This window comes from Giraffa tippelskirchi, chromosome 7 (assembly GCF_054371585.1).
Source record: "Giraffa tippelskirchi isolate mGirTip1 chromosome 7, T2T-mGirTip1v1.2.pri, whole genome shotgun sequence".
Taxonomy (NCBI): domain Eukaryota; kingdom Metazoa; phylum Chordata; class Mammalia; order Artiodactyla; family Giraffidae; genus Giraffa; species Giraffa tippelskirchi.
In genome coordinates, this window is record NC_137281.1 from 118,520,993 (window position 1) to 118,541,178 (window position 20,186).

At 38.6% G+C, this 20,186-nt stretch overlaps 1 protein-coding gene across 1 annotated transcript in view; it reads right to left on the reverse strand.

Annotated features, from left to right (window-relative positions):
- UNC13C (unc-13 homolog C) overlaps positions 1-20,186 on the reverse strand; it is a 1,717,543-nt gene that overhangs the window by 1,193,676 nt on the left and 503,681 nt on the right. The window contains exon 4 of the mRNA XM_081513848.1: positions 7,219-7,347. The gene's annotated coding sequence lies outside the window, so the exon portion shown is untranslated. The remainder of the gene's footprint in view (positions 1-7,218; positions 7,348-20,186) is intronic.

Genomic DNA, 20,186 nt, shown 5'->3' on the forward strand with positions numbered 1-20,186 from the left:
AGCTACTCTTTCTTTTTCTTTTGAAAAACATTTGAGTTAATTTTTTATTATATTTTGAGAAATTTTATGTTTGTCTAAACCAATTAAATAGAGTTCTCTTACCAATTAAATCTGTGAATGCCATCTGAAGGTAGAGAATAGCATATCTATAATGTACCCATATAGACATATAGACAGACATAACGAGAGATCTCATAGAATTCATTTTAAAACTTCAGTCACAGATCAGGTGCAATACAAAATTCACTAGTTTATAAATAACAGTTGGAATAAACTAAGTTTATTCACTCAGATGGCTAAAGTCTTCTATTATTTGTAAAGAACTATTTTAAGGTCTGTATTTGTCCTTGACAAGCAATTTTTAAGGAGGCTGCAATTTAGAGTTTGGGTAAGAGAGTTCTCCTAACAGTTTGTGTTTAGAAAGCTTTCTAACCCTCTTTTTTAAATTTCAGATTCTAGTGATTGAGTTAATCAAGACTCCTTCTCAGGGACTGCAGGCTGTGTTTACATTTCAAAGACATGATAAGATTCATAACTTTAAGGGACAGAGAAAAAAAAAATGTCCTAGGAGTTTTGGAGTACATTTATTTATTATCATAAATCTTAGGGTGATTATTACTTAAGCTTTTTTTTCTTAAGTATGGTATACTTTTGCACCAATATACTGATTTTATAATATCTACAAGCATTTTGGAGGAATAGGTGACATTTTGGGATTGGCAAAGATAAATGGGCATTGACTTATTTCTAGAGTTGTAGTTTTGATTCTGTTCCTTAGGTTACTCTTATCTCTGAGTTTCTCAGACTTCCCTTCCTTTTTGATGACCTTGAAATTTTCTAGATTTATTGATCACTTATAAAATGGCCCTCTGTTGTGATTTGTTTAATGTTTTTTCTTATTATTAGACTGGTATTATAGATTTTTGAGAGGACAAGAATTAAAATGTCATTTTTATCATATCATGTCAAAGGTCTTACAGTCAACATCATGTATCACTGTTAATGTTGACTTTGATCACCAGATCACCTGGCTGAGATACTGTTTGTCTGGTTTCTCCCCTGTAAAGTGCACCTCCATAAAGTATACCCCAACCCTCAGTCCATTTCCATTCTGTGCTCTTTGAAAGGAAGTTACTTTTCACAGACTATGTTTAAGTGAAATTAAATTATGTTCCCCTTCTTGATACAGTATCTATATCAATTATTTTAAATTTTTCTGCACAGGCAATTTATTTATTCCATTTATTTAGCTATTCAATCATTTATTTATATCAAGAATATTTTTGTGTACCTTGGGTTTTACTCTATTTTCTTTATTTTGTTGTTCAAATTAAATTGTTCCAGTCTTGGTCACTGGACACTCTTTCAGTTGGCTCCCATGTCACTTTAACATAATCTCATCATTGTGGAATATTTTCTTTTTGGAGTACTTTCTTATTTTCTAAAACTCCAAGATGCTCCAAGGCTCATTTGGTATATTTTCTGGCCACTCTTTTATCTTTCAAAAGATAAGTATAGTCAGTTCTTCTATAAAGCTTATTTTGACAATATGAATTTGTTTAAGCATGATTAATATACTGGGGAATAATTTGAGCATGACACCAATTGAGTACTTGCTTATGCATGAGAACCATTGAGGAAACATATAAATGTGCAGTCTACTAAAATGAGCTTAATAAAAATAACAAAATGAACAGGTGCAAATACTTCAAATATCCAACAGCTTCCTCAGTTCACTGAGGGTGTTAAAAGCCACATATGGTGTCACAACTTTCCTTCTGATTTCACATAACCCTCCTTCTACCACTTCACAATAACTCACAGGCTGCAGTTCTCTTGCTGCTCACTTCAACAAGCAAGTTTCAGGTCTTTTTAAAGATGAAGTGCCATGTTATTGCAGCATTTGTATTTCTCTTAACCATTCAAGGTATATAAAACTGTTTTTCTTAGGGTTCTATCTTATTTTTACATGTGTCACTAACAAAGTTTTTGAGTGCTGTGCTCCTAACCCTATTTTAGTGAAGGTGAAAGTTGGTGTTATTGTGCACTTTTGCTCAGCATACTGATTTCAGGAACATACATGTCATGGAATAGCAGAACAGACTATAGGAGTTATTGAATGAAAAGAGAAGTTGTTTTGGGGCAGAGAATGCATGCAGCTATGGAAAAAAAATCTAAATGGGTGGTACACTTTACCTCATTTTATGTTGATGGAGCATAAAAGGAGATGGTGAGTTGAGACCAGAAGAATAAATAGGAACAAAAACAAGTGCAAGCATTTGTTATGATAAATTTGGACACTAACACTATATCTGATAGGATGTCCTCAAAAAGTCATGAGCATTGCAGTGACATATACAAATGTGCATTTTATGTAGATTTCCCTGTTCAGCCCACTAGGAAGATGATGGACTGGAGCTAGGCAAGGATCTAGGTTAGTAGACCAGGAGGCTTTTGTCATATGATTAAGGCCCAGAATATGGCAGTAGTATGTGGAATGAACATAAACAGACTAGTGGAATATTTGGGAGATACAGTAAGAGAGACGGATAATTTTTGAACATAGTGGATGTGAGTAAAAGGCAGTTAGGGGTGGTGGTGAGGAACAATAGAAATGCCCTAGATTTCATCACTGAACACAATGATGGATGGTCATAACACTAACTGCAATTGAGAACATAACAAGAGGGAAAATCTAGCAGGGGTCTGTAGAAGAAGATGGGATTGGTGGATGGGAGTTAATAAGTCTGGTATGGGACAATTTCAGACAAACAACACTGTCTGACATGCACCTATGTAAGTTCATAGGTGCTTTTACTTATTATAAATCCTGAATATAGCCAGTCAGTATATTCCTAGGTTTGGAAAAGAATATTTAAGAAATAAACGTGATGACTTTGTTTTGTATTTTGCTGTCTTTTCTCCTTATCATCTTTTAAATGTTAGCTAAAATTCACCTCTTCAGAGAGAGCTTCCTTGACTAAGTCCTCAGAAGCTGACACTAGGACAAGAATATGCAAGCAGTTATTTAGAAAATTATTTATAAAGGGAGTGAGAGAGTTGGGACAGAGATGGACAGAAACCAGGCAAAGCTGTCATCTCAGGAAAAAGGTCCTAAGGAAGGTTGCTTCCCCCAGGGGAACTCAGGAGTGTAAATTGTATAATATCTCAGATTGTTTCATCCCAAGGCAAGAAGTCTGGCCTTTCATAATCCCCAACTTGACAGTTATTGGTTAACCATTCCCCTGGGATGAAAACTTGCAGACATTTTTGGCTGTAAACTGTGCCCAGGGCAAAGCAGTTCCAGAGCCAAGGACAAGCCTCTAAACTGAGCTGCTAGTATGCTATTCACACACTGAAGGAGACCAAAGCCAGAAACAGAAAAGTAAAAATTGCATTGAAGGTGATCTGGGTAGAGCATAGACATTGTAGATCAGGGCTCAGCAAACTGGACTCTCAAACAAAATCCAGCTTGGTGCCTGTTGTTCACTTCATTGTGGTATAATTTACATGTTATAAGATTTGGCTGTTTAAACTGTACAATTTTCAGCAAATTTACAGAGTTGTTCAGCCATCACCATAATCTAATTTTAGAGCATTTTCATTACACCAGAAAGAGAGCTTGCACCATTAGCTGTCACTCCTCATTGCCTCCTCATCTGCCCCCAGTCCAAGGCAACCACTAATTTATTTTGTGTCTCTACGGATTTACTTATTCTGAACATTTTATATAAATTAGCTGGCACATTATGTGGTCTTTCATCCATGTTGCAGCATGTATAAGAATTCTATTCCTTTTTATGGCTGAATAATATTCCTTTGCATGAATATATCATCTTTTGTTTATCTATTCACCAGTTAATGGGCATTTAGGTTATTTCCATTTTTTTGGATGGAAATAATGATGTTATGAACAGTTGTGCTCAAGTTTTTGCATGGAGATATGTGTTCTTTCTATTTTTCCTAGCTTTATTGAGATATAATTGATGTATAAGAGTGCATAAGTTTAAGATGTACAAAATGTTGACTGGATACAAATATATTACAAAATTATTACACAAGAGTGTTAGCCAACCTTCATCATATTACATAATTACCATTTCTTTATGTAGTGAGAATATTCAAGATTTACTCTCAGAAACTTTTAAGTATATAACACAGCATTATTAACATCATGCTGTAAATTAGATCCCCAGAACTTACTTGCTTTATAACTGGACATTATAATCCAACTCCACATTTTCCCTACACCCCCATTTGATAACTACCATCCATTCTACTTGTTGTTTCTATGAGTTTGGCTTTTTTAGATTATGCAAGTAAGTGATATCATACAGTTTTTCTCTTTCTCTGCCACATTTATTTCACTTAGCATCATGCCCTCAGGGGCTTCCCTAGTAGCTCAAACAGTAAAGAATCTGCCTGCAATGAAGGAGACCCAGGTTTGAGCCCTGGGTCAGGAAGATGCTCTGGAGAAGGAAATGGCAACCCACTCCAGTAATCTTGCCTGGAGATTTCCATGGACAGAGGAGCCTGGTGGGCTATAGTCCATGGGGTCACAAAGAGTCGGACACCACTGAGTTACTAACACACAAAAACCTGCCCTCAGATGGCAGGATCTTTTTTTCTTGTGGCTGGATAATATTCCATTGTATACATATACCACAACTTCTTTATCCATTCATCTGTTGAAGGACATTTCATTTGTTGTTTCCATATCTAGGGTATTGTTAATAATGCTGCAGTGAATATGGGAGTACAGATATTTCTTTGAGATTCTGTTTCACTTCCCTTGGATATATATCCAGAATTGGACTGCTAGATTATATGGCACTTTTATTTAAAATATTTGAGGAATCTCCACACTGTTTTCTATAGAAGTTGTATGAATTTCATGGACAAATGTTTTTTTATTTTTTTTTTCTCTTGGGCAGGTACCTTGGAGTAAAATTAATAATTATGTTTTACATTTTGAGGAACTGTCAGACTAATTTTCAAAATGGCTTCACAACTTTACATTCCCATCAGTAAGACATGAAGTTTCCAACTTCTCCATATCCTTGTCAACACTAGTTATATTGTCTGTCTTTTTAATTACAGCCATTCTAATGAGTGTAAACTGACATCTCATTGTGGTTTTGTTTTTTATTTCCCTAATGACTAATGATGTGGAGCATCAGTTCATGTGCTTATTTGCCATTTGTATGTCTTCTTTGGAGAAATGTCTATCTAAATCCTTTGCGTACTTTTTAATTGGGTTATCTACTTCATGTTTTTTAAATAAAATTTTATTGTAACACAGCTACACTCATTTGTATATTTAGTGTCTACTGCTGTTTTTGTACTACAATGGCAGAGTTGAATACTTGCAGCAGGACCACACAGCCCACAAAACTAAAATATTTGCTATCTGGCCCTTTATGGAAATAAGTCCCATCTCCCCTGCCCTCCCCTGCCCTCATCCCAGGAATGTGTGTGACAGTGCACAGAAGGTAAGAAGGGAGCTGCCCTTTTACCTCTTTCCCAGTGAAGGAGGTTTAATGGGAATACTTGGAACTGTTTTCCCAGAATTCACTAGGACATGGGGTATGAGAGTGCTTCCTGATGTGCAGATGTGGGGTGAACTAATTCTCACTCAAGAAAGTCACCTACATGGGGTGGGTTGACTTCAACAGGAAGAGGGTAGAAAATAGCACCAGATTCCCAGAGGCTGAGGACGGAGTCATCATCCTGGAACAGAGCCACAACTACTAGGGTCAGAAACTGTGTGAGAGAGTAAATAGGGCACCCCCAATTATCATCACTCTTTCCAAAGAGAATCAAATTCAATCACCTTCCTGGCCCAGAAGGTGAGAAATCACTTACTTAGCCTTGTACAAACTCTCCCACCCAGTTCTTCTCCTCGCCCATCCCCTCGGTCCACACAGATAGGATGCAAATTATCACCAACTAGAGATGGTAAACTCAGTTGGTAAAGAATCCGCCTGCAATGCAGGAGACCCTGGTTTGATCCCGGAGTTGGGAAGATCCCCTGAAGAAGGGAAAGGCTACCCACTCCAGTATTCTGGCCTAGAGAATTCCATGGACTGTATAGTACATGGGGTTGCAAAAGAGTCGGACACGACTGAGCGACTTTCACTTTCAGAGATGGTAAAGAATCCACCTGCAGTGCAGGATATCCAGGTTTGATCCCCGGGTCAGAAAGATCCCCTGGAGAGGGGAATGGCAACCCACTCCAGCATTCTTGTCTGAAGAATTCCATGGACAGAGGAGCCTGGCGGGCTAGAGTCCAGCAGGGGATGCAAAGAGACACCACTGAGTGACTAACACAACCACCAGCGCTGGGAACAAAGTGAGTAGAGTGGGAAGCCCACCCTCTCCTCACACACTTCATGTGTTTAGGCAGCAGCCGGCCCCAGTGCAGGGACTATTACTTCCATTTGGAGATATTACAACATGATTCTGAACAAATTTTCTGAACTGAGGTAGTGTTTGTGACTTGAAGGGACTCCAGGTTTCTTTATTACTTTAGTGAAAGGTGAAAGTCACTCAGTTGTGTCCGACTCTTTGCGACCCCATGGACTGTCCATGGAATTCTCCAGGCCAGAATACTGGAGTCGGTAGCCTTTCCCTTCTCCCGGGGATCTTCCCAACCCAGGGATCAAACACAGGTCTCCCGAATTGCAGGCGGATTCTTTAACAGCTGAACCACAAGGGAGGTCCGAGAACATTGGAGTGGGTAGCCTATCCTTTCTCCAGGGGATCTTCCCGACCCAGGAATTGAACTGGGGTCTCCCGCATTACCTTAGACTGAGTTTCAAAATCTAGAACTTGCCTGAGTTTCTTTTGGGGGCAGGGACTGGCTACTCACATTGAGTAAAGACTAAGTAATGCAGTGGGAAAAGAAAGCAGTGAAGTTATCTTTTGACTATATCAGAAGTTATGCTTGTTCAACATACTTGTCACACACATATGTGAGACTTTTACTTGAGACGACATAAAATGTTTGCCAAATAGGCTAAAGACCACTCAGTACTTAACTTTTGTTTCATGTAGGAAGTCCATGGCTCAGTTGGTGTTCCATGGCTCAGTTGGTGTTCTAATTGTATATAACCTCTCTCCATATTTTGATGATCATGCAACAGGACACATACTGTTTTGTTAGATCAGATGCCACCACTTTCAGGAAGTCTTCCTTGAGCACCTCTCAATCCTTACCCTGTTTCATGTCAGGTCAGTTTCTCTTCCATATTATTGAAGTGCCCAGGATCTCCTCTTATCAGAGTTCCCACATTTTGTAATGTAGTCTATTTTCATATCTGTCATTGCTGCCAGTCCAAGAATCCCCTGAGGGAAGAGAGCACATCTTCTTTACTGATATATCAGAGCATAGTGTTGACAAAGAGTAAATGCATTCAATCAATGTTGTTTAAAACAAATAATGCCTCACAAGGACTTTCCTGGTTGCTCAGACAGTAAAGAATTTGCCCACAATGAGGAAGACCTGGGTTCAATTCCTGGGTCAGGAAGATCCCCTGGAGAAGAGAATAGCAACCCACTCCAGGATTCTTGCCTGGAGAATTACATGGACAGAGGAGCCTGGCAAGCTACAGTCCATGGGGTCATAAACAGTTAGACATGACTGAGTGACTAACACACCCACATTGTCTAATAAATTCATTTATGTCAAATGGGGTATGATTAGCTACAGCCACTGGCTTACCCCCACAAATGTCCCTTAACCATAATGCAGCCCAAGGAGGAAAAAGAGAGGAAATGGGGACCAAGTAGCAAAAATCCACTCCTTTTCCTAGTAAGTCAGAAAGCGGCTCATTAGAATCCTCTTCATAGTGAATCGACAGATGATGGATCAGCATACTTCAAATTCCATTGAAAGTCACACAAAAGCCTTTTCCCCCTTTAGCTGCTTCTATATTTCTGACGTGAAGTTGGATAAAGCAACTTCTCTCTGTGCCTTTGAGCAGCTTTAATTGATGTGGATCACTGACCAATTGATGTGGATGCAGCAATCAGTATCAACTGGAAGGCAGCTGAAGTAAGAGGATCAGCCATCCTGCAGTCTGGTTTGCCAACCCCATATAGCTCAAGCCTGGACAATTGATCTTTGTTGCTTTAAATGATCAAACTGCAACCTATTCAAGATGCACATGGTTTCAAAGGCTCCCAAATGCTGATGTTGGACACTGCTAAAAGGGGAATAATGAGCCTAGCACCATTAAAGTTGGAGTCAATTAGCAGAGTCAGGAGACTGACAATGTGTGTTTCTAAGTATAATTTGCATCCTTTGTATCTATAATAAAACCTTAGTGATTTTCCTGTAGCTTGATCATTCCCTGAGGAGTCACATTTGCGGTTCAGTGGAGTACTATGGGGTGACATGAGCAATACCATGAAGTTACTGCCCCTACAGGTTTAATGCCATTCCTAAACTTTTATCATTCAAGCTTCCAAGCTAAGGACTGCTTTTTCTGAGCCAGCTTTCCCAGGGTATATTAGAGGCATATTACTTCTACAGGAAGTAGATATATTATTTGGGCACAAAAAGTTCACATGGCCAAATAAGTGTGAGAAACCCTCTACTAGATAAGGAAGTCTCTTGGCTTCGGGACTTTCCCAAGTCAATATGTATTGCATACGTTCATGCTAAGTCACTTTGGTCATGTCTGACTATATGAGACCCTACAGACTGTAGCCTGCCAGGCTCCTCTGTCCATGGGATTCTCCAGTCAAGAATAAGGGAATAGGTTCCCATGCCCTCCTCCAGGGGATTTTGCTGACCCAGAGATCGAACCTGCATCTCTTATATCTCCTCCATTGGCATGGGTGTTCTTTACCACTAGCACCACCTGGAGAGACCTAATGTGTATTATGTACCATTGTGTGTGTGTATATTTATATGTGTAATATATATACGTATATATATATGCATGCACAAAATTCATGGTACACAATATATATATTAATGCATCATGTTATATATTAATATAAGTTCTGTAGTTCATGGGGTCGCAGAGTCGGACACAACTTAGCAAGTGAAAAACAATTATATATAATAATATGTAATATATATACTAAGAATTTCCAAGGGAGGAATGGTAACCAAACATTTCACCAATGACCTTTGGACATACAGCTACTAATGGATTATATTCTGAGAACCTCCTTTGGAAAAGGCTGTCTTGGGGACACTCCAGGGACAGCTTCACATTGTGTCCCCAAATTCTTACAGAGAAGGAGTTTGCAAGGTGCTTTGACTTCCATATTTTTCAACTTTCAGTTTTCTTAAATGAACTTTTCATTTTAGAATGGTTTTAGATTTTCAATAAATTACAAAGGTATTATAGAGATCTCCTAGAGCCCACGACCAGTTTCTCCTATTGGTAACATCATATATGAACTATGATACATTTGTCACCACTAAGAAACCACATGGTTTTATTACTATTAACTCCACAGATTTTTTTTTTAAATTTCATTAATTTTTCCCTAATGTCCTTTTTCTACATCCTATGCAGGATGCCATTTAGTCTTTATGTCTCTTTCGTCTGTCTGTGACAATTTCTCAGACTGTCCTTCTTTTTGATGACCTTGATAGTTTAGAGGAAGGTGCTTTTTAATAGCAAGAGAGCACAGGGAAGTATAATGAAACCAAAAATCTGGAGAGAAAGGTGTTAAAAAAAGTTTGAAAGGGCAGAAAAATGCAAGAAAATAAAAAGGAGACAGAGTTTATTGACCATTCAGTTTTACAAGATAAACCTTGACTATATACTAATTTTGTGGAATATACATGTGGAAAAGAATGCAAATCACAGTTTTAAAATTTAAATCATTAAAATATATCAAATTGTACCATTTTCTCCTAAACTACTGCCTGGTGTAGTTCAAAAGGAAAAAAGACAAATATCAAGCCAAAAGATAAAACTAAATAAAATTTAGGAGTAAGAAAGACAAAAGTGACTGAGATGATCAGCAGGAAGGAGTTTGAAGTTTACAAGTGCTAAAAGATTATTCACCAGTATAACAGCCCTTTCACTTGAGTTGGTATCTGTTGAAACACTATCTTTTGTTCTCTTTCTCTTTCTTCTCATAAAGGATGGTTTTGAAGGTAGGAAACATGATTATCTCTCTGAACAGGCTTATCTCTCTGAATCCTGCATTTATGGCTCTTAGTGACAATTTTTTTCCTTTCCTAAACCAAGAAATTACATTTTCCCTTAAACTTGCCAGACTGAAGGAAACCCATATGTAAGACTAGAGAGGTGGTAATCTGTTGGGTCCAGCATAATCAATGGTCACAGAAGCCATGGTGAGCAGCATGAACAAAGAGACCATGACATGACCTGAGCCAGTGGCCAGGGTAGAATTTCTTAGGGCATGCAGTGGAATGAGATCTGGTGTGGATCACAGATTTTTTTTTTTTTTTAATGAGCAAGGCTTGAAAGACATACACATCATTTCTACGCAAACGTGACCAGCCTAAACTTAGTCAAATGGCCACATCTAGCTGTAAGAGAAGTTGGAAAATGTAGTCTCTAGTTGGGTGGCCATATGCTCAACTAATATTGTATTACCATGGCAGAAAGCAAAAACAGATATAGCTTTGTACATACCAAAACAGTTTTTCCATTCTGCTTTCCCTCTTTGTAGTTAACAGAAGCCCAAAATTGTTTAAGGGCGCAATGTGACTAGCTGATGCTTGCTTTGCAGCCTCCATTGCAGTTAGGAGATGCCATATAGCACAGTTTTGGCCAATGAGAACAGAAACAGAACTTATCTGAAAGTTTTAGGAAAAGCTTTTACTTCACTGATAAAGGAGGGTAGGCACAGCTTGTGCTGCCTTTCCTAATTCTTGCCTGGAATAAAGATATGATAATTGGAACTGCTGCTATTAAATTATGCTCAAAGGAAAGGACAAAATAATGGCAGAATAATATATCCTGACATTAAAGGCCTGCTAGACCCATACTGAGAGTTACTACCTTTGGACTTGTGGCATGTAAGAGAATGCCCCCACTCCCTTTTTAAGCTTTAGCTAGTTAGAATTTCTGTTTATTGTAGCTTATTACATTATGATACTGAGGATAAGTGGCCAGAACCAAGGAAATCTTGAAAGCAAATAAGCAGACAACTCAGCTGAGAAAGGATCATGTAAGAAGACTTGCCTGATACAGAGTGATATCATGCACAGAGAGGGTAAATTCAAAGAACAAAAAAGAAGAAAAAAAAAAAAATAGGCTAACATATCCATTAGCAGATGCAAATACCCTATCAGAGAATTTATAGATAGGGTAGTAAAGACCCTAAATATGATTATGGGGTGTTAAGAAAATGCAGACAGAATGTGTAAATTCCTCAGAACATATATATGAGAGTAAAGAATAGAAGTAAACAGCAATCTTATATGTAAAGGGACAGAAACAGAGCCACACATATGACTAGAAAACTATTAATATAACTTCTAAATGAGAAGTTGATGAAAAATGAATATAATTGCAAAAATCATGAACCACAAAATGAAATTCCATTAAATACCTGCAGTTAGCTGAAATGCTTACTATAATAATCTAGGAAAATCAGTTTAATATTTATCCTTGGTATTCTGAGTTTTTTTTTTCTAAATAACATCTTTGCTTCTAAACTCACATTTTAAAACACCATATTCAGGTAACATCTGTCATAGGTCTGTACTGTAGTTTAGTGGTTATAAACCCGGATTTAGGCATTAGAATTTCTGAGTTTGACTCCTGGCCTGATCATCTACTCTTTGTAGTTAGTGAGTAAACCACTACCCTTTCTGTGCTTCAACATAATTATCTGAAGAATTATGATGACAGTAGTAATCAACCTCAGGCTTCCCTGATGACTCAGGGGTAAAGAATCCACTTGTACTGCAGGAGACACAGGAGACGCAGGTTCGATCCCTGGGTCGAGAAGATCCCCTGGAGGAGGGCATGACAACCCACTCCAATATTCTTGCTTGGAGAATACAATGGACAGAGTAGCCTGGTGGGCTATAGTCCATAACGTTGCAAAGAGTCAGACACAACTAAAGCGACTGAGCATGCACACATTATTAGCTGTGTGATCTTGGATAAGTTACTTCACTTCTCTGAATCTTATTTTATTTATGATCTATAACATAGGAATAAAAATAATATGTACATACTTCACAGGACTATTCAATAATTAAAAGAAGTATCGTTCTGTTGAAATGTTCTATCTGGTCAGGAAGACTGTCAAAAATGTATACCACAAATTCAAAAAGAATTATTGCAGCTGTGTCATAAGAATGGCAGAATGCCTCAGTAGTCATTTGGCCCTGAGAAGGCTCCCTCAGAAACTCAGCAGTCCTTCAGAAGTCACAGCAGAGTGGCAGAGGACACAGCCAAACTCTCTTGGAGACCACAAGTCGCCCTTCTTCTCTGAAATGCAGGTTAAGCCATGATCTTCCTCCCTTCCCGGGGTGAAAATCTGAGGGAAGTAAACATATCTGCAAGTGGGCTTTCTAGCATTTGATTTCAGTTCAGTTCAGTCGCTCAGTTCTGTCCGACCCTTTGTAACTCCATGAATCGCAGCACACCAGGCCTCCCTGTCCATCACCAACTACCGGAGTTTACCCAAACCCATGTCCATTGAGTCAGTGATGCCATCCAACCATCTCATTCTCTGTCGTCCCATTCTCCTCCTGCCTCCAATCCTTCCCAGCATTAGGGTCTTTTCCAATGAGTCAATTCTTCACATGAGGTGGCCAAAGTATTGGAGTTTCAGCTTCAACATCAGTCCTTCCAATGAACACCCAGGATTGATCTCTTTTAGGATGGACTGGTTGGATCTCCTTGCAGTCCAAGGGACTCAAGAGTCTTCTCCAACACCACAGTTCAAAAGCATCAATTTTTGGGGGCTCAGCTTTCTTCACTGTCCAACTCTCACATCCATACATGACCACTGGAAAAACCATAGCCTTGACTAGATGGACTTTTGTTGGCAAAGTAATGTCTCTGCTTTTTAATATGCTATCTAGATTGGTCATAACCTTCCTTCCAAGGAGTAAGCGTCTATTAATTTCATGGCTGCAATCACCATCAGCAGTGATTTTGGAGCCCCCCAAAATAAAGTCTGACACTGTTTCCACTGTTTCCCCATCTTCTTCCCATGAAGTGATGGGACCAGATGCCATGATCTTAGTTTTCTGAACGTTGAGCTTTAAGCCAAATTGTTCACTCTCCTCTTTCACTTTCATCAAGAGGCTCTTTAGTTCTTCTTCACTTTCTGCCATAAGGGTGGTGTCATCTGCATAGCTGAGGTTATTGATATTTCTCCCGGCAATCTTGATTCCAGCTTGTGCTTCTTCCAGCCCAGGATTTCTCATGATGTATTCTGCATATAAGTTAAATAAGCAGGGTGACAATATACAGCCTTGACGTACTCCTTTTCCTATTTGGAACCAGTCTGTTGTTCCATGTCCACTTCTAACTGTTGCTTCCTGACCTGCATACAGGTTTCTCAAGGGACAGGTCAGATGGTCTGATATTCCCATCTCTTTCAGAATTTTCCACAGTTTATTGTGATCCACATAGTCAAAGGCTTTGGCATAGTCAATAAAGCAGAAATAGATGTTTTTCTGGAACTCTCTTGCTTTTTCGATGATCCAGCGGAGGTTGGCAATTTGATCTCTGGTTCCTCTGCCTTTTCTAAAACCAGCTTGAACATCTGGAAGTTCACGGTTCATGTATTGCTGAAGCCTGGCTTAGAGAATTTTGAGCATTATTTTACTAGCGTGTGAGATGAGTGCAATTGTGCGGTAATTTGAGCATTCTTTCGCATTGCCTTTCTTTGGGACTGGAATGAAAACTGACCTTTTCCAGGCCTGTGGCCACTGCTGAGTTTTCCAGATTTGCTGGCATATTGAGTGCAGCACTTTCACAGCATCATCTTTCAGGATTTGAAATAGCTCAACTGGAATTCCATCACCTCCACTAGCTTTGTTTGTAGTGATGCTTTCTAAGGCCCACTTGACTTCACATTCTAGGATGTCTGGCTCTAGGTAAGTGATCACACCACTGTGATTATCTGGGTCATGAAGATCTTTTTTGTACAGGTCTTCTGTGTATTCTTGCCACCTTTTCTTAATATCTTCTCCTTCTGTTAGGTCCATACCATTTCTGACCTTTATCGAGCCCATGTTTGCATGAAATATTCCCTTGGTATCTCTAATTTTCTTGAAGAGATCTCTAGTCTTTCCCAATCTGTTGTTTTCCTCTATTTCTTTGCATTGATCGCTGAGGAAGGCTTTCTTATCTCTCCTTGCTATTCTTTGGAACTCTGCATTCAGATGGGAAAATCTTTCCTTTTCTCCTTTGCTTTTCGCTTCTCTTCTTTTCCCAGCTATTTGTAAGGCCTCTTCAGACAGCCATTTTGCTTTTTTGCATTTCTTTTCCATGGGGATGGTCTTGATTGCTGTCTCCTGTACAATGTCACGGACCTCTGTCCATAGTTCATCAGGCACTCTGTCTATCAGATCTAGTCCCCTAAATCTATTTGTCACTTCCACTGTATAATCATAAGGGATTTCATTTAGGTCATACCTGAATGGTCTAGTGGTTTTCCCTACTTTCTTCAATTTAAGTCTGAATTTGGCAGTAAGGAGTTCATGATCTGAGCCACAGCCTGCTCCCGATCTTGTTTTTGCTGACTGTATAGAGCTTCTCCATCTTTGGCTGCAAAGAATATAATCAATCTGATTTTGGTGTTGATCATCTGGTGATGTCCATGTGTAGAGTCTTCTCTTGTGTTGTTGGAAGAGGGTGTTTGCTATGACCAGTGCGTTCTCTTGGCAAAGTTCTATTAGCCTTTGCCCTGCTTCATTCTGTACTTCAAGGCCAAATTTGCCTGTTACGCCAGGTGTTTCCTGACTTCCTACTTTTGCATTCCAGTCCCCTATAATGAAAAGGACATCTTTTTTGGGTGTTAGTTCTAGAAGGTCTTGTAGGTCTTCATAGAACCGTTCAAGTTCAGCTTCTTCAGCATTACCGGTCAGGGCATAGACTTGGATTACCATGATATTGAATGGTTTGCCTTGGAAACGGACAAAGATCATTCTGTCGTTTTTGAGATTGCATCCAGGTACTGCATTTCGGACTGTTTTGTTGACCATGATGGCTACTCCATTTCTTCTAAGGGATTCCTGCCCACAGTAGTAGATATAATGGTCATCTGAGTTAAATTCACCCATTCCAGTCCATCTTAGTTCACTGATTTCTAGAATGTCTACGTTCACTCTTGCCATCTCCTGTTTGACCACTTCCAATTTGCCTTGATTCATGGACCTAACTTTCGAGGTTCCTATGTAATATTGCTCTTTACAGCATCGCACTTTGCTTCTGTCACCAGTCACATCCACAGCTGGGTATTGTTTTTGCTTTGGCTCCATCCCATCATTCTTTCTGGAGTTATTTCTCCACTGATCTCCAGTAGCATATTGGGCACCTACCGACCTGGGGAGTTCATCTTTCTGTGTCCTATCTTTTTGCCTTTTCATACTGTTTATGGGGTTCTCAATGCAAGAATACTGAATTGGTTTGCCATGCCCTTCTCCAGTGGACCACATTCTGTCAGACCTCTCCACCATGACCCATCTGTCTTGGGTGGCCCCACCCGGCATGGCTTAGTTTCACTTAGATAGATAAGGCTGTGGTCCCTATGATCAGATTAGCATACAGAAAACTAGCATTTGATTAAAAAATCTCTTATTATATTTTCATTACACATTATACGCAGAGTCAAGCAGAGAAACAACTCATACACTTCATCTAATCTTCCTCTGCCAATCTCCTTTTACCTCATCTTAACCTCCTTTGCTGTCCCTAAACTATGTCTCCTCTTCCCAATAACCCTGGTCTGATAGACCATCAAAGCATCAGATTAGTATGTAGAATTTCTGGGTTCTAGACTTGGCTTTGCTATGTCCAACCAACATGTATCTGAACAAGTCATTGCACTGCTTGGAATTTTAGTTTTCTCACCTTCCAAGTTGTGATATTTGGTCTTTGTGCCTGTTCCTGGCACAGAGTTCTAAACCTCTGCAACTTCTTTAGTGCTAAAAGTAAGAAAAGCATCTTTGACATTCATCATGAGTCCCTTTCAGTATACCTGAGTTTATGTTAATTAAGTGACACTTGGAGGGTGGAGACTGATTGCCAGAGAAACCAACCACTGAAAAGAGTTAAAACTTTCAGTCCCACCACCAGACCTCTGGGGAGGAGAGGCAAGCTGAAATTGACATTGTTCACCAATGGCCATCAACCACATCTGGGTAATAAAGCCTCCATTAAAACCTCTAAGTGATAGGATTTGAAGAGTTTTCAGGTTGGTGAACACATCAAGATGTTGTAGAAGACAGTATGCTTGAAGAAGGCTTAGAAGTTCTAAGAACCTTCCCACACACCTTGCTCTATGCATTTCTTCCATCTGGTTGTTTCCAAGTTGTATCCTTTATCATAAACCAGTAATAATAACTAAAGACCTTTCCTAAGTTGCATCGTTCTAGCAAGTTATTAAGGAAGGGGTCATGGAAACCACTGATTTAAAGCTGGTGTATCAGAAGCACAGAGGATAGCCTGGGACACAGAAATTGGCAACTAGAGTGGGGCAGTCTTCTCGGACTGAGACCTTAAACTGTGGGATTTGCACTAACTCCATGTAGCTAGTGTCAGAATTGCTTACGTATACATTTGGTGTCAGAAGTGTTGAGAGTAGAATAAATAGAAATTTACCTTGAAAAATGAAGATACTGATACCAAATTCATCAGCTAAAATGCAAATAGATATTTGAAAATTCTGTAAATTAAAGGACTTTATACATTTAATCCATTTACTTGTTCCCTTATTAATTCATTCATTCACCTCTAATGCTTTTAAGCACCAGTTATAGGGAAGGGCTAATTATTATTAACATTCTTACTGGTCTCTACCTACTTTGGCTAGTGAAAAAGTAAATTCTTTTCTAAAGTGATCCACAAGTCATAAAAGAAAAAAAATCCAGAGCACAGGAGGTGAGAACTAACAAGTTCTTGGTGAAGGGATTTTTTCCCATGGGTCTGTGGTCTTTTTGCACCATGTGGTTTTCAACTCTCCTGGGCTCCATCCCATCATGCCATTTTGACAATGGCACTACAGAAGCCCAAATCTCTCTGCCAGAGCTACCACTAATCAATCTCCCACAGCCTTGTTATCAAGGCTTCAGGGGCCTGGGCTCTCCTGAATTACGTGTCAGAGTAATTAATCTTCTCTGTCCCGAAGCCCTTACATGTGGCCAACTGCCACCAAAGCCAAGAGCGATGGTGCAGATTAGTTGTTTAAGTGCAGCCTGGAAGCTGCCTTCTGAGTGAAGTGGTGCTAATCAAACCCTGAACCCTCACCATAATGGGTCTCTCACAGAAGCAAGTGGCTAATTAAGGTCTGGCACTATTTTGGAATTTGGTGATTAACTCCCTCAGGTTGATTAGTTCTTAACATAGAAACATCTGTTTATTTGGGGGAAGCCCATTTATTAAGAATTGTCTCTTGATCCTGGGTCTTTTTATACTAATTGAGTCATAAGAAGATTACATGAAGTTAAATAAAGAATCCCCAACCGTTAAGCAAATAGACATTTTTCAACTGCAGTTGTTATTTTTATCATTATTGATGAAAACTCAGATAAAGGGAATAAAAAGAAAATAGCAAAAATATTTTACATTACAAACAGAAGCATATTTCTACTAACAAAGTTCCAGATATTAATTTTATCATTTTAAAATTAGAATATAAATGAAATGGTTTTACTTAATATGATTTTTTCCTATTTTAACACATTTCATATAATTTAACTACCTCTGTGGCTGATAACATCTATGGTAAATGTACTAATTATGTAGAACCACTTCATTATGACCTGAACAGGGCCCAAGACTTTAGGTGGGGTCATTGTTTCAATTCTTGTGAAAGTTCCATTAACATTTTTTCCTATAGCAAATTTACTACTCTTAAATTTCAAAATCAAAAGAAATGAAGAAACAAGTGGTGTGAGATAGGAAAAAATAATATGCCTGGCAAGCAAACATTTTAACAACAGCTATCATCTATTTCTACATGTGTCCACTGGTCAGTTTTTAATATATTTATCTATTTGTGGCAAGTTTATTGACCAAATTCAGCAGAATCATTGTCACTGAATGCTCTAAATTTGGGGTGCATCTCTTTCTCTGTGTGTGCATGTATGCATGAGAAGAGTTTTGTTTTCTAAGCTCTGCCCCAATTATCCATTATTCAGTAACAGGTTTACTCTAAAAAATATTGGAAATACAAAGAACCCCCCAGATAAAGCAAGGTAAAACACATCACTGCAGTCTGATCAAAGTCCAGCTTCATAAGGTTTAAGCTGCTAAAACTGAAGGGAAAAGACAAGTGTAATGGGAACCCTGCTCTTTGATCTAGATCAGGAAAGAAAAATTTTGAAACAATCCGACAGAAAATTCCTAAAACTGGTCATTTCAGGCAACTTACAATAAAAAATGATAATTTATATTTAGTGATGTTTTCTAAGTTCCAGGCACTTTATGGATATTTATTTCATCTTCCTGAGCAGCCTATAACATAGAAACTCTCACCATTTTAGAGCTGAGAGTACTAAGGTCTACAGATGTTAAAGCAACTTGTCCACAACCATTTCTAGAAAATGGGAAAAGCAGGATACAAATCCATCACTGTAATTAAAGAGACTGTATTATTAGCTACCACATTGCTTGCCTCTTTCCTAGTTTTAGAGATTCAAAGATCACTGCAAATTAATGCAAAATTCCATGCAAAAATTATGAAGCAGCATCTATCTCTATGGGTTGATACTGCTCTTAGTTGCAGTAATGTTTGAAAACTTTTTCCAGGTAAACTCTCAGGCTTGCATTTTAAATATAAAAAAGCAAAAAAAAAAAGACATATATCCTTTGTGCGTAATTAAAGATGACTTAGAATGACCTTGAAGTGTTTTACTCAATTGATGGGGAGATGAAGATGTTGAGCTAAAATCATAAGACACTGGTTTCACTGGTCATGTTATTATTGTTACACTTGAAAACGCAGTCTTCATTCATGTGAGATGAATAATTTTACCAGAATGTTACCAGTCAAATAGGATATATCTTATTTCCTTAATTCCAAGATGTATTTTTTTTCTCAATTTAACACTGCTGATTTGGCAGTTTATTTTATAATCTCTGACCTTAGTCACTTTAGTTGTGTCCGACTCTTTGGCGACCCCATTGACTGCAGCCCACCAGGCTCCTCTGTCCATGGGGTTCTCCAGGCAAGAATACTAGAGTGGGTTGCCATGCCCTCCTCCAGGGGATTTTTCCAACCCAGGGATCGAACCTGCATCTCTTGTGTCTTCTGCATTGGCAAGTGGGTTCTTTACAACTAGTGCTACCACTGCCTAGCATTAATTTAGGTTTTTCTCCAAAAGCTGTTAAAAACCTACTGGCAAGTTTGCAATCCAGGAAATATTGTTTTTGGCTCCTGCTCTCAGAATGACATCCTCAACATTAACTCATGCAAAAATTAGCCAGTGTAGATGTATTACCTAGTGTCAGATAGTCATGAAATATAATCTGTGAATCTGAATAAAATAAACATATTAACCACCAATCTGAGGGCAGGAGAAAACCTCTCAGAAAATATCAGAAAAAATATCTTTACAAGCAGTTTACAAGTTAAGACATAAAAGCTACTGCAACAAACCATATGTCCCTATATGTCACATTACAGAACTGACTACAAATACTCAGAATTGCCTACTTCACTATAAGCTTTGATTATCTGAGCTGTACTTGGACAGCTATTTGTTTGTAAGAAGGGTATATAACATTATAGACAATAACCTGCAAATTATGTATAACTGCAATATAACACTGCATAATCCACTAACATTCCTAAGATTCCAAAGTATTTGCACCAATTGTAGTCCATTCTACAAAGCAAGCACATTTCTTACATGATCACAGGTACTGCCAAGTACAGTAGATTTAAAACTAAAATGGCTTACTAGTGTCTAAATAATCTCCTAGGAAACTGTTTAGTCTAGACCATTATCTTGATAGTTCATAATTAGGTTCAATAATAAAGCTTGTTTTGCT